This window comes from Bombina bombina, chromosome 2 (assembly GCF_027579735.1).
Source record: "Bombina bombina isolate aBomBom1 chromosome 2, aBomBom1.pri, whole genome shotgun sequence".
Taxonomy (NCBI): Eukaryota; Metazoa; Chordata; class Amphibia; order Anura; family Bombinatoridae; genus Bombina; species Bombina bombina.
In genome coordinates, this window is record NC_069500.1 from 607,830,433 (window position 1) to 607,847,932 (window position 17,500).

Here is a 17,500-nt window from a genome sequence, read left to right on the forward strand (position 1 = left end):
TAATACAATGTTGATTTTCCATTGTTCTCTCAAAGTACTGGTGATTGTTTTAAGGACAGATATAAGATAAAGAAGCAGGTATATGTGCACAATGTGATACAGTAATGAGATCTGATTATACCTACAAGCTCAACCTATTTTATTAGGTTGTGGCTTCAAAACACAAAATCAGAGCTTTAATATACACAAATAAACCTTAAAAAGATAATTTTCATACATTTTTTACTCTGCAGTTGGTAAAAAAGCAATTGTAAACACTTTAAGGGAAAAACTATTTTACAGTATACTGTCCCTTTAACATGATGTTGACCATTTTATTTGCATTGCACAGAGGAAGAAGCAGCAATGTATTGATCCTCTCCTTGGTCCAAAAAAGGTTATAAAGCGTCATGAACAAGCAGTGAAAGTATACCAGTGTTGAAGTATAGGTACATTTATGGTTGAATGATCCCAGACAGTTTAATTTATGACTCATTATCCCAAATGGTGCCTTCACTTATGCATATTACATCCAAAAACATAATAAGGTTGATCACAATCTTAAAAAAAGTTTTTCTAATATTTTTTTTAGAAAAAATTCACCTTTAGTGTCAATGGGGCTTGCGATAGATAAATCAGTTGACAAATCTTTCTAAAGCATTGTGATTGACCACAATATTTTTATAACCAGAGAGTGTAATTTGGTTTCAGCACATTATTAACCCTTTGCAACAGTTAAAGTAACATTTAATGTCATTTTTTAACTCCTGTACCAGAAAATCTACACTTTGCAAGAGTGGCAGGCAAAGGCTATAGCATAGTGTTTGTTTATTTTTTCTGTTGTAGCAGTTTTTGGGAGCCTGGGGTTCAGTCAATAGATTTGAAAATTCTAAAACGCTCCAAAATTGATCAGGGGATAGGGATATTGTGAATTAATACATAACAATATCATTACAACTCCAGCCCAATCTGGGGGGGGCAAAGTAATTCTGGTAGATTGGCAGGTGGTGATATAAACACAATTTTAGGATACAGCTTCAGTCAGATGTATTTCTTCTGATACACAGCCAGATCTTAAAGGTTAAAACCATTTTTAAGTCATGGTATCAGTCAATCATATTATTTTTAACTTCTGGGTGGTAGAAACGTTGATTAAAATAGATGTTTTCTGTTATAGAGGGTTTGCAACAAAAATGTTTAGCTGGTACTTAATTCAAAATGAAACACAATCTGCACACCTTAGCTGTTCTTCAGGATGAGATCACATTATCTAGTTAAATCATGTCTTTAGATCCAATCCAGATGAGAACATTTTGGATTCTTAGATGAATTATTCTGGTGGTTATATTTGCTATATGGGCAGTCATGAATATAAGAAAAAATAATCATAAATGAAGGGGCACATTTTTAGGCTGGGTCCTTGGTTCTCCTTTACTTGTCAGGGTCTTGTGTAGTATCTGAGCTACCAAAATCTATACTGCAAAGTGCGAATATGGGGGGTGTTTTAAAATAAAAATGGTTCATAATTCAGATAGAGCATACAATTTTAAAGGTTCAATCTACTTGAAAGTTGTTATTGTTTAAAACGATAGATTATCCCTTTATTACTCATTATATTAATACAATTTTTACTTCTGATGACCTGTATGTAAGCCTCTGCAGACTGCCCCTTATCTATGTGCTTTTTACAATCTTGCATTTAGCCAATCAGTGCTGGTTCTTGCATAACCATTATCATTCTCCACAGAAGTGAGCACAATGTTATCTATATGGCACACATGAACTAGCACTGCTTCAGTGTTGTGCAATATTTAAAAAGCTAATAAAAACCACTGAGATAAAGGGCGTCTTGCAAGTATATTAATATAACAATGTTGGTTAAGCTGGGGAATGGCTAGTAAAGAAGTTATTTATCTTTTTAAACAATGAAAAAATCAACTAGACTGTCCCTTTAAACAACTTTACAATTTATTTCTGTGATAAAAATTGCTTTGTTTTCTTGATATCCTTTGTTTAAAAGCATAACTAGGTATTCTCAGGAGCAACAGTGCACTACTGGGAGCTAGCTGCTGTTTGGTGGCTGCACAAATATGCCCTTTTCTTATTGGCTCATCTGATGTGTTCAGCTACCTCTTAGTAGTGCATTGCTACTAATACAAGAAAGGATACCAAGATAATTAAATTCATTTGATCATAGTAAATTGAAAAGTTGTTTAAAATGTCTGAATCGTGAAAGAAAAAATTAATCACTATGCCGTCATTTGTTCTGGTTTGCTAGAAGCACAGTTTCATTTATACATAAGAAGGAGAGTACCTTTATATGCTACCAAATATTGGGTCAGAATATATTCCAGGGCTATGATTTATTTTATACCCAAATGTATCAACAAATCTATTTCTAGATCTGTAATAAAAAATTGAAGACAAACATGTTGCTAGATATTTCTAATCAAGTACAACCAAACAGTTGTAGTTGGAGCAGTGAATATTAGTTTAAAACTTACAATTTTTCTTGTTATATTTGGGTTTTGTTTTTAAACTCCATTGCTCCTCCTTAACCTGCTGTTTATTGGAAGTGGTAGCCAATTTGACTATAGAATGATACAATGTGCAGCCTGACAATTGCTCTTTATCATAAATTCAATAAAATACTGCTCTTGTTTTTGTTTTATTTTATCTACAGATGCAAAAGTATCAAACTGTGCTGTGTAACTAAATACTTTACAGATGCTTGTGTGTGCCAAAATAGTGTTGATTGTTGCCTCTTTTATAAAGCACCGATCACTTTGTTTAACGTCCCTCTTAGATATAAATGAGCACTTTACGATGTTAATAACATTTTTGGAAGAAAAATAATCACATTTGTTCATTGTTTTTCTTTAATCAGTCTCCTACACATATAAAAATCATGATTTTATGTATTACAAGATTTCTTTCTAGTGTGACATAATTAATGTGAAAGCTGAATGAGCAGAAGGCAGTAAAAAAGTAAATCTAGAAGAATATTAATCATTTCTCTGAAAGGAGTGTGTGCAGAATAACATTAGGTTGTAGTCAGAGGAGTTAATAAAATGTGTACCACAAGGTAGACCAATTGCAGTTTTCCTCAGATTGACTTGATAGTAAAGCCCCTGGCATTTAACACTACATGGTCACTAATGACAATCATGCTGCCTTAAGCACATTTCAAGAGCCAAATGTCATTGAGAAATGATATGGAGAGAACAGGAAGGTGTATGCTTCAAGTGTCAGGCTCTCCTTTGCACGAACAGCACTTAACTCCTAAACTGCCTGACTGGACTTCAGTGCACTGCTACACAATGCTTTGCAGCCCTCATCAGCAACCAAATGGTTAATGAAGGCTAGTGTTTCTCATAACACACTTGCAGGTTAATAAATAACCTGAGAATGTGAGAGGTTGTGAGTCTGCAATGGCATATGCAAGCTAAAGCACCAAGGGACAGAGCCTGCTGTACAGGAATTGCCTTTCCAGTAGCTGTTTCTAAAAAGTAATGATATGAGCCAAAAAGGAAGTCATTCACCTGTGCAGCTTCCCTTTCTCACAGCTGTATGCTTGGGCTGTCAGGCTGTGGTTGTTACAGTGTATATGCATTACTTCCTCACTTAGCATGTGAGTGTGTATCTGCTATGGGCTCAGAATGCTCCTGCAAAGTTTGGATGTGGGATGCCTGCTTGCTATACTTAGCAGCAAATGAGTTCTCTCTCCGTATTTAAGCTCTTCGTTTGAGGTGTTACACTGGAGTCATATTGCTCCTCGCTGGTAATGATCTATTTCATATCAAGTAAACCTGTTGGCTGCAGGTAAGATTTTCATTAATCTGTAACTGCTAATGGTGGTTTTCAATGTAGTTGTATGTCATCATTTTTTAATACGACTGGTTTTAGAAAGAAAAAAAACATATTGTGTGCCTACTAAGCTTTGCTATCTAAGGGAGTAAAGAGCAAATTGGGCTGAAATGCTGTTTTGTAAATTTTATATAAATTAGTATGTGTGTGTGTATATAATGTATAATATATAATGTGTATGTACATATATACATACATACGTACACACACACATTTATAAGCTTTATGCTTGTGTGTGTATGAGTATATTATGTATGATATATAATGTGTGCGTACGTATGTGTGTATGTCTGTGTATATGTATATATATATATATACACACACACACATACATACGTACACACACATTTATAGGCTTTATGCTTTTATGTGTGTGTGTGACGCATATACACACATTTTAAAGTATTTTCAAAGTTTATGTGTATAGTTATTGGGTATGCCGGCTTCAAGTTAATCAAACTTAATGTTGCCAATTTTCGCTTTATAACTAAATACACTGCTAGGTAGCTGTATTACCAGAAGTGTGTTCTTAATTGTATATTTTGTTTTCAGAAAAAAGAAAAAAAACAGTATGAAGACAGGAATGCTGTAAATGATTGCATTGTAGTAAACGTGTTTCTACACACGTTTCTAAGCAAGTCAGGTGCTTCTGGCTGACTTACAGCACAATGTCATATCCTTATTAAAGCAAATAGTTCTTGTACAAAGTGAGATGTATAGGAGGCTCATTTACAATAACAATACGAGGAGGATCTTGTTTAATAAGGGAAATGTGCAATGATTTAAAGTTTTACTGGTATACAGATATAATGGATTCAGTTAGGATAGCTGTGTGAAACGGTTTGTATGGACTTTCAAGTTTTGTTGTTGGTTTTAAAATTGTATGCCATTCAAATCCACTAACCATAAAACCCAGTTTTTGTTTTTTCTTCTTTTTTTTCAAATCGATAAATTTTGAGATACTTTGAACTCAGACCCCTGAACATAGGTTTTGGTGCAGGTTTTCACATTATTTTTGGATATATCTAAACACCCTTATCCTCTTGAAACTCTATTATGAACTGCTTTACATGCATGATTTTGTTTTTCCTCATGGTAGTTTTATATTTTTCTTGGTTTAATAAACTATTAAAAAGTGTAATCTGAGTTACATTTTTATCCTTTGGTGTAAGGGCAACATTGCATTACTTGGAACTAGTTGAAAACATTGGGTGGACAAATGACAAGAGGCATACATCTGCAGCTACCAATCAGCTGCCAGCTCCGAGTATTGCATTGCTGCTCCTGAGCCTATGTAGATATGTTTTTCAACAAAGATACCAAGAGAAAAAGCAAATGAGATGAGATGAGAAGTACACTCAATAGTATCTGTATAAATCATTTGAGTTTACTTTTGCTCAAAAAGCATGTTCTATAGTACTGTGTAGTGACTACTAGATCCAAGCTGTGTTGAAATCTTATGGTAATGTCACTTTAAGAGGCACATTCAAGTAATTTTTATTGCAGAAAATGTAAAATGTTATACAGAATATAATTTTTTTTTTTTTTTAAACAATGCATGTTCCTGTATTTGTGTTCTAAATAATACATGTTCCATGTAAGTGGTGACAAATAGAGCGGTGTGAGATGGCCTCATCACTTCGTGAGCAATATGTCCCTAGGGATGGGTTATACACATTTTATTTTCAAAATCAATTTAAACAGATTATGTGCTGAAAACATTTTATGAGGATACACCTGTTTTTCTTTTTATTGTATAGTAAAATACAATGCAGACAGAATATATCCTAATTTGCTTGAAGGTAAACGTTTTCAAATTAACAATGGGCTAATAATGGGCTGTCTACAGTGCTACAGAAACTATTTTTAGATGTTTTCAGTTTCAATGTTATTTAGAAAATAATATTTTATTTCTTCTGTGCAGTCTCAAGGTGCGTGAATGTCTGAAATGTGATTGGCAGGCTGGCTATCATTATTCAGACATTACTACTTATTTAATGTGCATGTAGAGGGAAGCACCAGCTGTCCAATACTTTCAAAGGTTTGAGTTTTACTACATAAAATGTGCCTGGTGAAAACGGTTTTATTCTCCGCATACAACGTGTTCAAAAATAAAAAATGTGTATAAGGTGATAAACTAGCAGAGATCATTTATTTAAAAAAAAAAAAAAAGTGCAATGATGTTAATTATTTAAGTTGCTAGGGCTCAGTTTCTCACTTGCTCTCTAACCTACACCCTTCATCATTACGGTTGTCATCCAGCCAGTATTTTACCGACATGGCTGATATTTTTATGTTTCAGGGTAAAGTTGAAAATAAAGATCATGTCATTGTGAAACTTCTTATCAGTGTATTGCAATCTAATTGCTAACGAATGATCATTTCAAGTCAGTTCTTTATGCTGAATAACTATGTATGCTAATGTGCATGGCTGGTATTTTTTCACCCGGAAAAGATGGCAACCCTATTCATCATTCCAAAATGTGAGTGTATCAACTCATTAGCTAGCACTAACATCAGATCTGATGTAAACGGATGGAGCTGGTGTGAACTACTAACAACATCACTGTATCTGTTAGTCTACAAATAATTCTTATTATCATCATCATCAACATCATCATTATTTCCTTTTATTTGTAAATTAATAATTTCCTTCAAGTCAGCTCTTTGAAGGAGTTGATTTGTTTGGTCTAGTTACACAGTCACTGCTTGTGTCTGCATGCAACATAGGACTCAATAAACCCAGGGGCCAATAATCAAATTGCATCTAGAAAATGGCCTCTGGCACCCTGGAAATGCCCTGTCCTACTCATCATAAGTGGAAGTTGGGGGCTGTCGGTATAACAGCAACACTTTTCCCCTTCATGCAGTTCTTTCTTGCAGTCCCACAGAAGTGTCTAGCTGTCCACAGTTTCCTCCTCTTCTAGGGCCTGATGATCTAAATCTCTCCACTCTGTCTCGGTAGTGCTGTAAGGTCCCTCAAATAATTTTTGAAAGACCAATTTTATTTTGAGAGCTGTTTTATCTCACTATGTATAGTTCTAGATGTGAAGGAGAGACAACAATATTGATTTGCCTCCTATGAGGATGATGAATTGAGGTGCTCCAGATTCTTAATTGAGAGGGCTCCATAAACTGATTTTAGGCCGCCCATTTGTCCCTCAGAGAGCTGAAGAAAGAGGGGACGTTGGAGTTACACAATTACTCCCAGTGTAGGAGTTATTCATAAGTCTGCACACAGGTGTCACTGGAATCGTTCCCTTAGCCTTCTCCTGTTGGGTTGTCGAGATACTCCTTACAGTAATCCTCTGCTGTGACATACACAGCACTCGATGGGCTCTCTACTAAAAACTATGTCTGCAGGGGCTAAGTTCAGTAGAATGAGTGCAGTTTCAAGTACATTATCACATTTTGCATTCACATAGCCCACAGGCTATTTGTAGGTACACACTTTATACAGTACATCATAGCCAGGGACGTATTTTAGAGACAGCCTACACCAGTGTTTCCCAAACCCAGTCCTCAGGAACCTTATTCAGGCCAGATATTCATTATATCTTAACTAGAGCACAGGTGAAACAATAAGCTCACCCATCAGATGATTATTTCCCCTGTGCTCTAGTTAAGATATAATGAATATCTGGCCTGAGTAAGGGTCCTGAGGACTGGGTTTGGGAAACACTAATCTACACCTACACATTTATTCTGATTATGCATAGAGTATAATCCTCAATAAAGTATGTCCCAATGGTATTAACCCAGTTTCCACTGTTTCAGTTAATGCATATAATACTGGGTGTATATTCCTTTAACACCTATTGTGGAGGAGTGCCATGTATATTGATCATCACACTTTTTTTTGTGCAAGAATTACAATCCTATCTAATTTTCTCTGTTGAAATTAACAGCGCTAAAGTTTAGCTTTTTGCCCATGCTATTTTCCTTCTCTGTGATGTGAGTGCTCTTTAGAACGGAGGAAACATCCACTTCACAACACATTTTCAACACTTTGTCCTGTAGCTGAGTAAATGGCTGCTTTGAAGCACAGCCCCAGTGCTCCTATCTTGCAATTATTGGCTTCGAGAGTCTATTATTTATTAAAAAAAATAAAATTGGCTAACTTTCTTTTTGTTATTTTGCATAGTCTAGCACTGTTAGGCCTGTCTATCGTGTATGCCTGTTATATCCCTTTGTTTCACATTCACAAATTTTTAACCTAAATTTCGTAACTTACTGCTTAAAGGTTTATTACTGTATGCCATTTAGTTATGGAGCATACTGGCACTGTCCCCAATCCTATTATCTCATATTCTTTAGAGAGTAGATCCTCTTCATTTAAGTGTGTAATATTTAAAATTATAGATGGTATACCCTCTGCACAACTCTGTAATTTTTGTCTGTTCTCCCTCTGTCTGCTGTTTAAACAGGGGAGTTTAACACATTTTACTCCAGGTTTTAAGAATTGTGTGCACTCTACATCATCTGAAATGTTGGCGTCTATACCACCTTCAAGTAAGTACTAAAGGTCTAAATCTTATTCTCATCCTTCTGGGGATTTACTTTCTGATGATTCTGGTCTCCTATAGGCTATCTTGAAGGATTTAGAATAAAGCTCCTCAGATTTGTCTTCAGAGGATGAATATAATTCTGATGACTATGAGTCAGTATCTGAACAGGACTCAGATTCATACTTTTGTATGTTCAAATTTGAACATCTGCGTACTTTGTGTACATATGTATTATAATATTTGTTTTACTGTATATGTACTGTACATTTTTAACATTCCAATGTTCATTTAAGGATAATATCCCTTTTAGTGTAAATACATATATCACATATATGTATATATATATCTGTTTATACCTATACCTGCATATCTATTCATATAGATATATAGGTATAGATATGTATTTTACATGAACAGTATCAGAAATATATATATATATATATATATATATATATAGCATGCTGCATATCTTCTACAAATTTGCACCCAGGCAGTTTTCCTCTGTGGGCGAGTTCTGGTGTTTTGGATACCTATATATATATATATATATATATATATATATATATATATATATATATATATATATAAATAGATATATATTTATGTGTGTGTGCGTGTATATGCATGTGAACATTTTCTGTCTGAGGACGACCTTTTGTGGCTCGAAAACGTTTACACATTAAAGTGAGATTTAAATTAAGACCTTTGGAGTGTGCTTTTCTCCTGGAATATGCTTTGACTTTTTGCAGCACCCAAGGCTTTACGAAGTGTGGTCTGGAGTGCACTCTGCTTCCGTTTTATATATATATATATATATATATTAGGGCTGCACGATTAATCACATATGCAATTTAAAACCCTGATTAATCGCCGCAATTTTAAAACCGCGAGAGTCGCAATTTTTTCCTAAATAAAAAAATCCTCAGAAGTGGCTGTGATGCATTGATTTGTTTGTGATTTCTTGCAAACCAGCTCCATCTAGTGGTTGCTTTTAGCACACATTTGTAAAATGGCTGTTTTACTTTCACTTTCTGATCTCAGTTGCAGCCGATCAATCTAGAAATCTAAAAGCAGAACCCATGCAGGAATGAAGAGGAGAGAAAGCCACTTACTTATATTTCCCCCTAGGGACATCTGCAGTCTGAAACTTAGGGTATGTAAACATTATGGAACCTCTCACACAATCTCCTGCTCCTCTAAGAAACGGCTCAAATACATAGTAGATGCAGTTAAACCCACGGCTCCCAAAAATGTGAAAACTGCAGTCCCCTCTGCTGCAGGGTTAACTTAACTGCATCTACAATGTATTTTATATCAGCAAGGCACAGCATTTCTGAAAGGAGCAGCCCCCCACCCCTACTGCTATATGCCTGTAATGGATTCCTGGACAGGAGCAGGTCTCATTTTCAGTCAAATTAAAATGTTTAAAAAAGAAGAAGAAAAAAAAAATATATATATATATATATATATATATATATATATATATATATATATATATATATATATATATATACACATATATATATATATATATATATGTGTGTGTGTGTGTATATATATATATATATATATATATATATGTGTGTTTGTGCAACTGTGTGTGTGTGTGTATATATATATATATATAATTGTGTGTGTATGTTGCTTACACTGCTTCATTTGTTAATCATACCACTGTCCACAGAATGACTGTCCAAGAAAACATGACAATGTTGTGTGTCATAATGTCATGATACAATCATGTGGAGTAGTTGATACCTGGATTGGCTACCCCGCAGAGGTGGTATTGTGTTCTCAGCTTGGAAAAGGTTAATGTGAATTGCTTTTTCCTGTGTGTTAAAACTGCTTTCAGAAAAGCTGTAAGCTGAAACCCCCCTCCTTAGCAGTGTAACTGTGTGTAGGAATGCGGAACGCTCCTCCCCTTAGAGGCTGATAGTGGGAGCTAAGACTTCTTTCATTGGTTGCATTCATGGTAAATTATAACCCGGGGCATTGTCTTTGATAAGACAAAGAAAAATTGGTTCAAGTATGCAAGAGAGAGACTTTTTAGTCAGAAATGCCCTGGGGACCAAACCACTAAACATCTGGAATGGCAGCTCTCCACATATCTAAAGGAACTTGGTGATAAGTAAGATATTGTGTTTCTATTTTTATGTCCCCTATTCTTTTTAAAAAACCGTAGCTTTGCAATTGTATGTTATTTTGAATGTCTTTATAATTTTGCACTGTGTAACCTGTATTGATATTTTGTTTTGAAACACGTAGAAAATCTCATTCTGTCTTTTGGGCTCTAATATCCGAATTCACACTCCTGTTGAGACAAGGTTAAAGGCACGTTACCTAATTGTTAAATAGTGTGAGTTTTTAGGGGTTCCCCAAAACTCCCCTTTAATTTAAAAAGTTTTGGTGGTGGCAGCAGGGAAATTGTTAGAGCAGTGTGGATGAGATTTGGGGCTAATGTGGTGTCCCTTTTAAGGTCCTTTTGCAGAGTTGCAAGGATAAGGGAACCAGAGATGTGTGCCATTAAACCCTTCATGCCCACGCCCCTCTATTGTGACGCTGAGAAGGTTTGATTCGTCACACATAAGACCTAATAGCTGGCTAGTGGCTACTATCACATCACAGGCAGCAAATTTTATTTTAACTATTTTGTGGTTTGTATTTTTTTTTTTCACATATCATTTTTATTGAGATTGGGTTGAGCAAAACACACATCGTCAGACACCAGCAGTGCAGTTACAGAAAAGAGGAAAACATACAATACATATCCATGATATTAATGATGCACAGATCATCTGCAGTCGTTACAGCAAATTGAAAAGAAAACGGGTTATAGTACAGTGATTGATGATTCACTCCTAGCTGTAGGTCCCTGCAGTATGTTTTTATTAAGCATAATTTCTGATCTTTCCATGTGTTCACTCAGCCCTCCTTTTCTTATTTTCCAAAAAATTAACCTTTCTATCTAATACCTAACTGGGGTAAACTAAACATCAAATCTAACATAAAACTTAAGGGCATGCTATGTGATCATCTAAAGTGCATCAACTTGTGGCCCAGCGGTGGTGGTGGAGGGAAAAAAAAAAAAAGGGGAGGGGGGGAGGAGGAAGTGAGAGTGGAGGGTAAATTTCAATTTTGCCACAGTGCTATAGAAAGTTCAAATATCCACACAAACACTCATTGGACCTTGATACAGGTGAAATAAAAAGTGTTTTATTCCATATAAACAAGTGATGTTTCAGGGTATTCACCCCTTCATCAGACCAACAATTGTACAGAGTGAATCAAACATTTTATACCCATTGAAACCCCACCCACTGTGCAAAAAACGCCCAACTATTGCCATAGCAACCATAGAAAATCAAATACATTGTGAATGCTCATAGTTACTAATCCTGTGTTAATATTATACAGTGCAAATGTATCCTCGGAGTTACCTACATGTAGACAAACTGATCGAAGTATTTTCAAAAAAATAAAACATAAAAATGCAATACAAAAGTCTAGAATTAAACACATAGATAAAGCTAGCATCAGGGAGCAGATGTAAATTTTCACTATGTGTATGTTACATCCATATACATATCTTAAATGTCTCATATAAGTTACATCATGGGGAAAGTAAACTAAGCAATTATAAACGGATCAGATTATCAAAATCATATAGAATTAAACACATAGATAAAGCTAGCATCAGGGAGCATATATAACTTTTCACTATGTGTATGGTACATCCATATAAATATATCTTAAATTTCTCATTACAGTTACATCATGGGGGAAATTAAACTAAGCAAGTATATACGGATCAGATTAATAAGATCAATTTATCAAAGTCTATCTACAAGAAGCAGTGCCAGTACACATTTGTGTTAAGGCTCTTGGGTTGTACCGTATCAAGTCTGTAGATCCATCGTGCTTCTAGTTGTAAAATGCGCTGGTCCCTATTCCCACGCCTCTTCAAAGGGGGAACATGATCTATCAGTTGGAAGCGTAGGTCCTTGACAGTGTGGCCTGGCCCTTCTCCACAAAGTGCCTGGCTACAGACTGATCGCGTTTACCTTTGTCTATGGCAGCCCGAATGGCACTCCTATGATTGGCCATATGTTTCTTTATATTGTCTGTCGTTTTCCCGATGTAAAACAGACCACAAATGCAGCTGAGCATATATTACACATATTGTAGTGCAGGTCAAATAATGTTTAATCCTAAACCTCTGATTGGTATGTGGGTGTCTAAAGTCACTCCCTTGTATCATAGAATGACATGTCGTGCAGCTAGGGCACCTAAATGATCCAAGTTTTTTTTTGTTTTAACCAAGTTTCTGTTTTGTAACAATGTTGGGGGTCACTATGCATCAAAAGATCCCTAAAGGTTTTTACCTTGCTTAAACCCTGTCCTTGGTGGTGCATATGTATCAAAAGGTAAAGAGGCATCATATGTTATCATATGGCATCATATGTTAATAACATGCCAATCCTTCTTAAGTGTCTTAGCCATCGTCCTCAATTGCGGTGAGTAAACCATGGGGAAAGTCATACGTGGAGAGCACTTCTACAAACAGTAAAAATTGCAGTTTGAAACGGATAAAGAACCCACACTAATGCAAGACACCAGTGAAAATTGGGTTGACTAATTAAATGCACAACTTAAGGAATATAATGCAGCACTAATAGCCTTCAAGAATAAGAAATTAGGATATGTTATGGATGACTAAAAGGATAAACAAGTGTATCGCTGGACATTGGGACCAGAAGAAAGAACGCACAAGATACTACCCCAGGAGACAGAGGGTGTATACTCATCACCGACTTGCTACTGTGGATTCCAGTTCTTGATCTGACACTGAGATTACAGACCCCCAGAGACAAACTACCCAACACTCTAAAGCAAACCAGTCTTTTTTAGGGGAAACTACAAGATCTGCCCAAAAACAGAGAGGAGGAGACCACATACGAGGAGGGGAGGTTTTGGCGGAAGGCCCCCATACCAGCCCTGATACAGGAGGATATAGTGGTAAATATCAGCACATATTCCCTCTCCAAGATTGAACACCAAGTACTCAACAAGGGACTCTCATTTGTACCAACAGCTTGACTTGATGAATTTTCATTATTTGTTGACGCTATGAAATTCCAGCGTCAGCTCAAATTGGGTGACTTTTTTAAGGCTACATCAAGGGAGGGGAGGACATACCCTTTTAAAAGACCGAGTACGTTTGACCCTACTACCACCATCCCCAGTATCCATACATATACCAGACTTGTGCAGCAGGATCTGACCAAATGCAGAAACATGAAGTTCAGGCATAACATAACATTGGAAGAGAGATCTGCCATTGAGTCTATTCAAGAACCAAGAGATAGTAATTCATACAGCGGACAAGGGTGGTGCGGTAGTCATACAGAACTATAAAGATTTTAAGGATGAGATCATCAAACAGTTATCGGAAGCTGATACTTATAGACTACTGCCTGGAGATCCGACAACCAGCTTTAAAAGACTGATTGATTTAGTGATACAAGGAGTATTAGATAACGGTTGAATAGACAAAACTACCAGGGATTGGCTAATAGTGGATCACCCTATTTTGTACACATTACCCAAAATCCATAAGGATATGAAATCACCACCTGGTCGTCCAATTGTATCAGCCAGAGGATCACTTCTTCAACCCTTAGCAACATTTGTGGACCATATGCTACAACCGATGGTGACCAATATGAGATCCTATTTGAGGGACTCCTGGGCCTTTATTGAGAAACTAACACAGGTGACAGACATCAGACCTGATGACATACTAACAAGCATGAATGTTAATAGTCTGTATACTGTGATCCCACAAGAAGAAGGCATTCAGGTGATTCTGAGAACCTTACAGAGCTATCCATATGTGGGTCCACCATCTGAATTTATCATTGAGTTGTTGAGTATATGTTTGCAGAAAAATCATTTCAGATTTGAGAATTTGTACTATCTCCAACTCAGGGGTACAGAGATGGGCTCAAACATGGCACCAGCATTCGCAAACTTATACATGGAACACATCGAGGTTGATGTATTACAAGTGTATAAAATTCCTGAGATCATTTTGTATCGTAGATACATCGATGACATCCTCCTTATATAGAGAGGTACACAGGAGGGGTTAAACACTTGGGTTGAAACATTGAATAACTCTACATGCTCTAATAAATTAAAAGTTACAGCCAATAAAGGATCTATAGAATTCCTGGATCTATGCATTTACAAAGAGGGTGAGGGGTTAAATACCACGCTCTATCATAAAGAAACTGATCACAATTCCATTCTTCATGCTGACAGCTGCCATCCTCATCCACTCCTTAGAGCTATTCCATGAGCACAAATGCTTTGAGTGGCACGCAATAATACATCCAGTGACAGACGTGCACTCCAAGTACAACTAATGGAACAAAAGTTTGCCTCTCGTGGCTACAGTAACGCAGATATTGTGTTGGCAAAGACAACAGTATCAAATATCACAAAGCAAGAGTTGATACAACACAAACCTTCCATGGACGTTACTCCACTTATGACTTTCACCACGGTTTACTCACCGCAATTGAGGACGATGTCTAAGTCACTTAAGAAGGATTGGCATGTTATTAACAGTGATGCCTATTTACCTTTTGATACTTATGCACCACCAAGGACAGGGTTTAAGCAAGGTAAAAACCTCAGGGATCTTTTGATGCATAGTGACCCCCAACATTGTTACAAAACAGAAACTTGGTTTAAACAAAAAAAAACTTGGATCATTTTGGTGCCCTAGCTGCACGACATGTCATTCTATGATACAAGGGAGTGACTTTAGACACCCACATACCAATCAAAGGTTTAGGATTAAACATTATTTGACCTGCACTACAATATGTGTAATATATATGCTCAACTGCATTTGTGGTCTGTTTTACATCAGGAAAACGACAGACAATATAAAGAAACATATGGCCAATCATAGGAGTGCCATTCGGGCTGCCGTAGACAAGGGTAACAGAGATCAGCCTGTAGCCAAGCACTTTGCGGAGAAGGGCCACACTGTCAAGGACTTATGCTTCCAACTGATAGATCATGTTCCGCCTTTGAAGAGGCGTGGGAATAGGGACCAGCGCCTTTTACAACTAGAAGCACGATGGATCTACAGGCTTGATACGGTACAACCCAAGGGCCTTAACACAAATGTGGACTGGCACTTCTTCTTGTAGATAGACTTTGATTAATTGATCTTATTAATCTGATCCGTATATATAATTTCTTAGTTTAATTTCCCCCATGATGTAGCTGTAATGAGAAATTTAAGATATATTTATATGGATGTACCATACACATAGTGAAAAGTTACATATGCTCCCTGATGCTAGCTTTATCTATGTGTTTAATTCTATATGTTTAACTAGAGTTTTGTATGGCATTTTTATGTTTTATTTTTTTGAAAATACTTCGATCAGTTTGTCTACATGTAGGTAACTCTGAGGATACATTTGGAGCGATATCTTAGACAATAGCTGGTATATAGACTTGTTATCTCTAGGTCCAATATAGGACTATAGGCACACCTATAGGAGTTGGAAGTGATTACACTAGACATTTGTATCTTTATAAACATCTATATATTGATTTGGATACTGTGTTGAATAGTTTTTGATACATTTATGATACACAATGATACATTCCCTTGTTGTTGTTACACATAGTATAAGGGTGGGGCTTAAGAAGCCATTTTCTCAGTGCAGCCCTTTTCTCAGTGCAGGAATAACTGAGGTTTGTGATATTAAATAGAGACTTTGTTTTTATCACTAGCAAGGATTGATGTTCTGCAAATGGTCCCACTATTACTACACTATATGTTTATTATTGCACTATATAATATTTACACAGGATTAGGAACTATAAGCATTCACAATGTATTTGATTTTTTTATGGTTGCTATGGCAACAGTTGGGCAGTTTTTTGCACAGTGGATGGGGTTTCAATGGGTATAAAATGTTTGATTCACTCTGTACAATAGTTGGTCTGATGAAAGGGTGAACACCCCGAAACATCACTTGTTTATATGGAATAAAACACTTTTCATTGCACCTGTATTATGTCCAGTAACAAACAGGTACTCCCTCTTCCTGTGAGAGAAAAAGCGCAAAATTACATCATTTCCAGTACAAGCTAGTGTGACCTAGGAAGTTTACAAAATTCACTTCCAGGTGTACAGTGTAACCTTAATAAATGTCTAGTTATAAATAACAATTCTCAACATCGGGCATCACAATATTACATCCAGTATATCAATGTGATGAATCACCCATCAACTTATCATACCTTAATATTCAGTGACCTCAAATGTATAATCTAGTGTGTGCTAATCATATAATACCAATGTTGTGTGCATAGTTCTTTTGATTACATTGTGGCAATACAGGCATATTTAATATGAGATTTTATGCACTTGAATACACGTGGTTATTGTTTACTCTGGTCCAGGAAGTGGCGTCAGTTCTATGTAGTTCCGGTACGACCGGTCACAGGAAGTGACGTAACTTCCGGTAAGTAGGTGTGCAAACACGGACAGGGATATACAGCACACGATATTGGTATTATATGATTAGCACACACTAGATTATACATTTGAGGTCACTGAATATTAAGGTATGATAAGTTGATGGGTGATTCATCACATTGATATACTGGATGTAATATTGTGATGCCCGATGTTGAGAATTGTTATTTATAAGTAGACATTTATTAAGGTTGCACTGTACACCCGGAAGTGAATGTTGTAAACTTCCTGGGTCACACTAGCCTATACCGGAAATTATGTAATTTTGGCGCTTTTTTTCTCACAGGAAGAGGGAGTACCTGTTTGTTTTACACTGTATTTAAGCACGGTTTGTGTGTACATTTTTTGTTCTGAAGAAGGGGAGTTTTATTCCCCGTAACGTCAATAAAATTGACTTTTTTGCTTTGAAGATATCCTGGTTTGCCTCTGATTTTGTTGGAAGTATGTATGTGTGTATATATATATATATATATATATATATATACAGGTGGCCCTCGTTTTACAGCGGTTCAATTTACACCGTTTCAGAATAACAACCTTTTTTTCCAGTCATGTGACTGCTATTGAAAAGCAT

At 36.2% G+C, this 17,500-nt stretch overlaps 1 protein-coding gene across 3 annotated transcripts in view; it reads left to right on the plus strand.

Annotated features, from left to right (window-relative positions):
* Positions 1 to 17,500, plus strand: part of KANK1 (KN motif and ankyrin repeat domains 1) — a 292,497-nt gene that overhangs the window by 58,066 nt on the left and 216,931 nt on the right. The window contains exon 1 of one of the 3 annotated variants that reach the window (XM_053702535.1): positions 3,578 to 3,801. The exons of 1 other annotated variant lie outside the window; for it this stretch is intronic. The gene's annotated coding sequence lies outside the window, so the exon portion shown is untranslated. Of the gene's footprint in view, positions 1 to 3,577; positions 3,802 to 9,488; positions 9,508 to 17,500 lie in introns of those variants that run through there. One more of the 3 variants, XM_053702538.1, reaches the window with a different exon arrangement.